This window comes from Nicotiana tabacum, chromosome 23 (genome assembly GCF_000715075.1).
Source record: "Nicotiana tabacum cultivar K326 chromosome 23, ASM71507v2, whole genome shotgun sequence".
Taxonomy (NCBI): Eukaryota; Viridiplantae; Streptophyta; class Magnoliopsida; order Solanales; family Solanaceae; genus Nicotiana; species Nicotiana tabacum.
The window spans coordinates 86414617-86424497 of NC_134102.1; positions in this window are offsets into that span (position 1 = coordinate 86414617).

Consider the following 9881-nt stretch of genomic DNA (forward strand, 5'->3'; position numbering starts at 1 on the left):
TTTCATGGATGTAGGGGTGGGAGTTTAGAAATCACCTCTATTTTGGCCTTGTCGACCTCAATACCATTCTTTAAAATTTTGTGGCCAAGGACAATGCCTTCCTCGACCATGAAGTGACACTTCTCCCAATTGAGCACCAAATTTGTCTCCTCACATCTTGCCAAGACCTTATCCAAGTTTTTCAAGCAATTATCAAAGGAATTCCCAGCCACAGAAAAATCATCCATGAAGACCTCAAGAAAATCCTCCACCATGTCGATGAAGATAGCCATCATACACCGTTGAAAAGTCGCCGGTGCATTGCATAACCCAAATGGCATCTGCGAGAAGGCGAAAGTACCACAGGGACATGTGAAAGTAGTCTTATCTTGGTCCTCCAGAGCAATAAGAATTTGATTGTAGCCAGAATATCCATCAAGGAAACAATAGAAAGCACAGCCGGCCAACCTATCAAGCATTTGATCAAGGAATGGAAGTGGGAAATGATCTTTCCTTGTGACTTTGTTTAGCTTGAGATAGTCCATACACATTCTCCACCCGGTCACCGTTCTTGTAGGAACCAACTCGTTCTTGTCATTGGTGACCACAGTCATGCCCCCTTTCTTTGGGACACATTGCACCGGAGAGGTCCACGAGCTATCGGAAATGGGGTAAACAACCCCGGCATCCAACCACTTTATGATCTCCTTCTTCACCACCTCTTGTATTGCTTCTTTTAGTCTTCTTTGATGTTTAACGGAGGGTTTGGCATCCTCCTCCAAAATAATCTTGTGCATGCAAAAGGATTATACCCCGAATATCCTCCAATGTCCATCCGATATCTTTCGTCCTCTTTCTTAGCACCGCCAAAGTAGAGTCTACCTGTACGTTAGTCAAACAAGAGGAAAGAATAACCGATAAAGTAGAACACGGGCCAAGGAATTCATACCTGAGATGTGGAGGCAATGGCTTTAACTCCAAAGTGGGGCTCCTCGATTGAGGGCTTTGTTGGAGGAGTTTTCCGGTTTTCAAGATCTAAGGACAATTTACGGGGTTCATAAGTGTACAATCCCATTCCTTATAATGCATTCACACATTCCACATAGCCGTCCTTCTAATCATCTTCATGATTAAGCAATACGGCCTCCAAAGTATCATTAACATTCACCATGACACTAGCATCATCAACAATCACCTCGTTCACTATGTCCACAAACGAACAAACTTCATTGCTATTTGGTTGCCTCATAGATTTGCACACATGGAAAACCACCTTTTCATCACCCACCCGGAAGGTGAGCTCGCCAGCTTCCACATCAACAAGTGCCTTCCCCATAGCAAGGAAAGGTCTACCCAAAATAATAGGCACCTCATAGTCCACTTCACAATCAAGAATCACAAAGTCTACCCGGAGGATGAACTTATCAACTCGAACCAACACATCATCAATAATACCCAAAGGTCTCTTCATAGTACGATCCGCCATTTGTCGCCTCATAGAAGTGGGTCTTGGTTGCCCAATCCCCAACATTTTGAAAACCGAGTAGGGCATCAAGTTGATACTCGCCCCTAGATCACAAAGAGCTTTGGCAAAGTCGGTGCTTCCAATGGTGAAAGGGATTATGAAAGCGCCAGGATCTTCCAATTTAGGAGCCATTGAGTGCACAATTGCGCTCACTTGATGTGTCATCTTTATAGTCTCACAATTCATCGACCTCTTCTTTGTCACCAAATCCTTAATGAACTTTGCATATCCGGGCATTTGCTCCAAAGCCTCAACCAATGGCACATTAATAGATAAGCTCTTCATCATGTCAATAAAATTTTTGAATTGGTTCTCGCCATTTTGCTTGGCAAGCCTTTGAGGGTATGGAGGAGGAGGCCTTGGCATTGGTGCTTTAGCCATTGGCACTACCGGTTCCGGTATGTCAACAATGTGTTCCCTAGACGGGTTCACTTCTTCTTGAGTCTCCTCCACATTTTCATCAATACCAATTCTCACTTCATTATTTGCTTGCACCACATTGTTTGGAATCTCATGTTCTTGAATCACTTGTTCATCATACCCAATTCTTCTTTCACTTGATGTGGTTGCATCCCCACCTTTTCCACTCCTTATAGTCACGGCCATGGCATGTTCCGTGTTGTTCTCACCCTTCGGGGTCACCACCGTGTCACTTGCTAGTGCCCCCCTAAGGACGAGTGTTCAAAGCTTGCGAGATTTGCCCCAATTGAACTTCCAAATTGTGAATTGAAGTGTTGTGAGAGGCTAGTTGAGCATTAGAGTCGGCATTCTTCTCCATCATTTGTTTAAACATGTTCTCAATTCGCCCCGTCTCATTGTTGGAAGAGCTAGGACCATAGGAAGGATAAGGAGGCAGTTTTCATGGTTGTTGATACATTGGGGGCCTTTGAAAACCCGACCCCCGATTCCCTTGATTATTGTTCCATCCCCCTTGGTTGTTGCCTCCCCAATATCCTTGACTATTGCCACCCCAATTGCTTTGGTTGTTTTGATTGTTCCAATTCCCTTGATTGTTTTGACCATTCTAATTACCTTACTTGTTTTGATTGTTCCAATTCCCTTGAGATCGCCATTGTTGTTGATTCGGGCCTTGAGAGTTATTTCTTTACCCTTGGAAGTTGTTCACATATTGCACTTCCTCCTCTTGTTCATTGTATGATTCATCTTGGTCAAACCCACTATCTTCTTGCACATATTGTTCCGCACGGTTTTGCACTTGTTGACCCTTTTGCCTTATCTTGTTTACCATGATATTGACACCCTCCATTGCATTTACTTGTTTAAGGCCTTGAACTTGTTGAAGTTGAGCTTTGGCTAATTGATTCATTTTAGTGGTCAACTCGGCAATTGCTTGCCCATGATCATGCAATTCTTTATGTAGGTGAATCATATTTGGATCACCTTGAGGAACATTTGCTCTACTTTTCCATGCCGATGAAGTTTTGCCATTTCATCTAAGATCTCACAAGCTTCGACATATGGTGTTGTCATGAAATTTCCACTGGCAAGTTGGTTGACCACACATTGATTGGTAGTATTGATCCCCCTATAGAAAGTTTGTTGAATCATAGCCTCTGTCATGTCATTGTTCGGGCACTCTTTCACCATAGTTCAGTACCTCTCCCATATCTCATGCAAAGGCTCATTGGGTTCTTGCTTGAATGCTAGAATCTCATCTCTAAGAGTAGCCATATGCCCGGGAGAAAAGAACTTGGCAATGAATTTCTCCACCAATTCATCCCATGTATGGATGAAATGGTTTGGAAACCTTTCTAACCAACCCAAGGCTTTACCCCGTAGTGAAAAAGGAAATAGCCTCAACCTTAAAGCATCCTCGGAGACGTTTGTCTATTTACTCCCCCAGCAAGTGTCCACAAATCCTTTCAAGTGTTTGTACGCATTTTGATTCGGAGCCCCGGTGAAGAATCCCCGTTGCTCTAGCAATGTGAGCATAAAATTTGTAATTTGAAAGGTTCCCGCCCTAATGCGGGGCGGGACTAAGTCACTTGCATATCCTTCATTCGGCAACACCTGGTGTGGAGCCGCTCTTGGTGGATGTGAGGGAGGGACGGGAACATTGTCATGAGGCAGTTGGCCTCGTCTATTTGCCTGAGGTTCAAGAGGAACCTTGTCAACTTGGTCATCATCTACATCATCCCCCAATGGCAAGTTTCCGAGAGGATCATTGTTGTTGAGAGCCATTTGTTTGTACATACAATTGTTTCACCAAAACGATTAGTAACACAGAAGGAAAGGAAGACAAGTCACACACAAACCAAATATATAGCTAAATCCGTTTTGATCTCCCCCAAATCACACCTCAGTTTGGGGTTGTAAAGCCGTCGATTGCAATAATAATACCCAACTAGGAGTTGGGATCGAATCCACAGGGAGCGTAGATGGGATTAAGTATATATTTGGACTAAGCATATAAAGTGTCTAAGATGCACTTCCACAAACTGTGTTTTGATTCTACTTCTAAATTGTGCTACGGTTTGTAAATGTAAAGCTAGAGAATAATATTTTTGGTGTTGTTTTTCAAGTATGTAAAAGATCTAGGGCTGTGACTTCCACCTAGGTGTTTGCCTAACGAATTGTGGGCTTTAGAGTGGGTTTTATTGGTCGGGGTGTATTACAGCAATCAACACACAATTACCCACTCAATACTTCTCGGTAATAGAGTGGTTTTGCCCAGTTTGGCTTTCTCAAGTCCAAATGGATAATGCACAAAACAGTTGAATGATGCTCAAGTCGGGTTTTACTATCTCTAGATTCAACCCTTTAATTGGGACTATCAATGTCTTGAGTTCATCCCAATTTCTAGTTAGCCAAGTTTTCCTAGACCTTATCTTTCTTTCTCAAGTAGAGACTAAGTCAAATAGGCTTGAATCAATGTTTGCAACCATTAATTCTACAATTATAGCAAGAACTAGGCTAAATATTACATACCCAACCATAAACAATACCTAAATCAAACACCTATTAGGTACCCACACTAGGGTTGGGTCACAACCCTAACTAGAAATATAGCTACTCATAGTGGGTGAAGAAGAAAATAAAGAAGAAAAGATGATTAAACTCATATTTAATGATAAATAGATGAAAATCCAATGTAAAATGGACAAGCTATGATAAAGTTTCCTAAAACAGTAAAGAAAAATGGCTACCAACTTTTAGATATTAAAAACTTGACCTAATTTCGTGAAAGTAGTCTATTTATACAAAGCTGGAATTTTCGGACAAAATTGCCCTTTAGGAGGTTCTGCGGCCGCACAATTCTGTGTGTGGTCCGCACTGTTTTTTCAGCTCTTGACAGGAGTGGATTCTGCGGCCGCACCTCTTAAGTTCTGCGGTCCGCATAATTCTGGGTGTGGCCGCACATTTGATTTCTGCGGCTGCACAATTATAGTGCGGTCTGCAGTTCTTGTTGGTCTTGAATTTGACACTCTCTGAACTTTTACTTCTGTGGCCGCACAATTATTGTGCGGTCTGCACTTTACATTGAAGCTTTGTTGAATTTTCCAATACTCCTACAAGTAAGCATATTTTATCCGTTTTCGAGAATACCTTTAAGCATTTTTGAACTAAAATGAAAGTCAAAAGGCGCAAATAAATAGTCAAAATCCCCACTTAACAGTGATCCCATGTCTACCTATTCCATATAGGCCTGACAACGCAACACAATTGAAGATCATTCCTTCAACCTTATCTCGTAAACCTTAGAATCCAATTTCCACATCTAGAATTCCATACAATACCCAAATCTTGCACCTACACACTATATAAGTCTGAACAAGCTGTATCGAGCCATAACCATAACCCAAGATAAAATCACATAATATACCACATAACTCAAATACTCATAACAAAAATTCCGACCACAATAACTGCTCGAAGCAAACCCGGTACCGGTAATAAACCTCGTATCAAACAAAACCTCGTTCTAAAACCTTCGTACACTACCAATGATGGAAGAAACATGTAGAAACTCATAACCCCTTATCAGATCAATAAGTCATGGAGCTCCATCTCTTTCGACAGGAACTATAGCCAATTCTAAGCCGATCAACGACATTATCCTTCCAAATATACCGCAAACAAATCCGATAGCATCCATATTAGGTCCGATGACCTCATCTCATCACAAAACCACTCTAGTGACATGCCACATCAATACAACCTAAAACCACAACCCAAATGTACTCAATCATGGAAAATGACTCAAACGAGAGAACCATCCCGCAAGTTCAACAAGTAGCACCACAACCGCAATGCTATAAAGCCATATTACATAGTAGAACCAAGACACACGAATCTAACACAAGGATCATATCTCAACATAACTCCACTGCAATGTGTGACCCCATCCAGGCATGGGTCCATATGAAATACCTCAAGCCACTATGCTCAAAATTAACAACTACACACAATTCTACATCAAATACCCGAGTTGCATGACCATAACCATGAAGAAGTAAATAGCACAATATACCACAATCCGGAGAGAACATAACAAAATGCGCAATCAATCATTCAACACCCTAATATTCATCTCGCTCAAATTTTGCTATAAGGCCCAAATAGGACCGCACTATGTGTGCATATAACCAACAAATCGCAACCCCTCGTAGCATAGAAGAGTAACTCATAAAATATATCAGAGCACGAAAAAGCTCAACTCTAACCGACTGACTCACCCCTTAACACTAACCGTGCTGAGTCAACAATTTCGACCTGGTGTAGGATACACATCCTTATTAGGCCTACCAATGGGCCCTCAAATCAACTCCGGTCATCCACAAATAGATAATTAACCTCCCAAAAGTTTGCAGTGACCTAACCTTAACAAATACCATCATCTGGCTAGCCTTGGCCAAAACTTCACAGTCCACAACCACGAAACACTCTGCTTCTGAGAACTCCTAGTCTCCAAATTTATAGAACAGACGAATCACCATATCTGCTCCTAACTTCACCGCCTGAATGTCTAATACATCTCCCATACGCAACCATCCCATGAGGAATACTTCCATAATTCTTCCGTGCCACATAGAAAAATCTGAATATCATCAGTCGGTCAACCAGGCAAGTACCGCAATACCAATGAAGCATCCGTACATCGATAGTCAGTGCGCCTTCTGAAATGCGCACCCTTCTCAGGAATCACCAAGCATTTATAGCATTTATCTATATATTTGAAACTTCCCATGCTATCCAAAATTCATGACCTCCCCTCCAACTATGAACTGTGACCTTGCACATGCAAAACTCAATCCTACACAACACGCCGCATCTGTCATGCCATCATATGAAAAGTACAAGAATATCATAATCAACTCTGAGTCACAAGCAATCTACATACTCAATTATCCATGAACCTTCCATTTGATCTCATCCAGGAGAAAATCACAATATGCAACATGCTCCTTACGCCGGTAGGAAATATCCATCTCAAACTGTGGTAAAAACAATCGGGAACTCTTCGAAGCCCATTAACACGTAACCAAGCCATTAATGGTAGGCTATAATTACATGTTTTAGTCGTTTATTTCACTCTGATTTACTATACTTTAACTGAGTTTGAGCTTTAATCGCTAGTATTTTGCACTTATTGTGTGTTTTATACCTAATAGGAGTGACTCCGAGCGATGTAAATGTTATGGAGCTAATTCAGGAGATTTGGAGCTTTGAAGTCTGAGTAAAAGCTCAAAAGATTAAGCCGGGATTGTGTTCGGGGGTCGAGGATCAAGTCTGGATGTCAAAATCGACGACAAATCCGTACTCTGAGAAACTTGCACTAATACGACACACTATGCCATGCACTATGCGACGCGCTAGTGCAAATTCTGCTCAGAACTCAAATTCCAAATCGTACTGGAAATATCCACTACCGCGTCGCATGGTGCGGCACGGCATGCGGTGCGGTAGTACAAATTTGTTAGAGTATCGCCCCATTTCTGCTAAAAAGGGTATTTTCGTCCGGGGTTTATTGGGGGATGGCTTAAATACATGGGAAAACACCATTTTCGTGACTTTTAACGGATTTTTGACCTAAGGATACCAAGGAGGCTAAGGAGGAGTTGGAAGAACACAAGCACAAGGATTTCATCATTCCCTCCTCACTCAAGATCCGAGTTTGGATTGAATCTATATTTTCCTATACTTTAATTACATTTGTGTAGAACTTATCCATGTCTATGGAGTAGATCCTTTTGGGTTTTGATGGATTTGGTGTATTGATGATTGTTTTTGGATTATAACTCTATTTTTATGTAGTTGAATCATTTTTGGAAGATTTAATTGTTGCATATATATTCACTTGTTCTTGTAATCGAAAGAGGCATAACTTGTGATATCTTTGCATTATATTGTTGGTTGAGTTCATAGATTCTTCTAAGTAATCGAAAGAGGCTAGTTGAATCATTGATTAAACCTAGTTAGGAGAATATTAGAAAGAGGTTTTCCTAAAGACTGATCCACTACGCATTCTTGCATATCTTCGCAGTGCTTAAATTGGTTCATATTGAGAGGTTGAGACTTAATCGAGAGAGGAGTTTCTACTAAATAATTGTACTGATAATTAAGTGAATTCGAGAGACTCACTTGAACATTAGACGTGAATTATCTAGAGTTAAATCCCAGACAATTATCTTGCACCTATCTTATCAAAACCCCATTTTCTCCCATTGATGTCTTCCTTTGCTTAGGCCTTGCTTCGATTGTCATTAGTCAATTAGCTATATATTCTTATTTAATTTTAGTATTAACCATATAAATCTAAATTGTTGATCATCTTGGATAGCAATCTAGCTATAATATACGATACTACTGTTTAACTCCAATCCACGTGGATACAATATTATACTATACTATCTTTGCCTAGCGAGCACAATTTAAGTGTGTGTTTTGCACTCGTCAAATTTTGGCGCCGTTGCCGGGGATTGGACATCAATAGTGTTTGAAGTAGTTTGCAGTGCTAATTCAGGAATTAGCTTTTAATTTTTTTCTTTTATTTTTAGTTTGTTTGGTTAACTTCTCTTCAAGATTTTTTTGTTGAAGAAATCTTGAATAGCATATTCTTGTTATTGAACTCTAAATGATGTGAAGATGGAGTACAACCAGCCTAAGAAAACGGTTGAAGATTTAGCAGCTGAGCGGTGTGCTACATGTTTTAAATGCAGTGAAAATCATCTATGGGTTGATTGTCAAGCAGGTAGGTATTCTTCCTATGGTTCATCTTTTGAACACTCTCACGTTGTCTCTAGTTCGTGCAGGTATGAGGATTCATATGGGTACAATTCTGACTCTGGTTGGGATGAATACCCTTATTATGACTGGAATGAAAGCGAAGTGAGACAACCACCTCAAGACGAGAATGTTAGTTTAGAAGAGCTTATGTATAAGTTCATTAATAAGGTGGAAGAGAGATTTACACACGATGATGAAGCCACTAACAACCTAACAATGCAAGTGAATCAACTAATAAGTACACTTTCAGAAAGGTCATTGCATTATGATAGTGAATATATGGAGGAGATTCCCTATGAGAATAAGCCTACCTGAGATGATGAACATCTACAAAGCGAATTTTTCACTATGCAAGAGGACTCTTTTTCAACTGAGATGATTGAAGATGAGGCCTTGGTTGATTGTGCATCAATAAAAGAAGAGTTCAAATCCCCATCCACCTATCCACATTTAAAATTTTTAGTAAAAGAGAATGAGGAACAAATGGTCTTGGACATACTAGAGGAATACTCACATGACCTTTCTTCTTCATTTTCTTATTCTAACCTTGATCATGTGAATTTTATTTTTGGGGATTTACATTAATATGCAGGGATTGATCTTGCGAATAAATGCAGGAATAAGTTGAGTATAATCCTACAAGAACAATCCACTGCTCAAAATGAGGCCAAGAAATAAAGAAAAGAGCGGGTCTTACAAATATCCTTAAAAGACTTTGGCATGATGAGTTCCATAAAAATCCCGAGGAGCCAAAATGAAAAATAAATTTAGAATTAGGGGTGGAGTTCACAAGTTCTCAGAAACGGAAAAAGTCCAGGGGAGTTTTCTTTACCTCTTGCTCTTTATTTGTGTGTCATGGGGACATGCCACAATTTAAAGTGTGGGGTAAGGATGTAAATATGTAAATAACTATTTATTTTCATTTCTTGTGTATGTTTACGTTTCTTTTGATTGAAACTTTTAAAGTTGAAGAAAAAAAAATTATTTTCCTTAGGTACTGTAATAAATCCCCCTTGGTTTTTCTTTGTGCCGCGATTCTTTTCTAAGGGTTTTGTTTGAACCAGGTGCAGTTAGTTTTATTTTTTTTAGGAGTAGGAGATCTTGTGCTGTGATTTTAAATGAAAGCAAT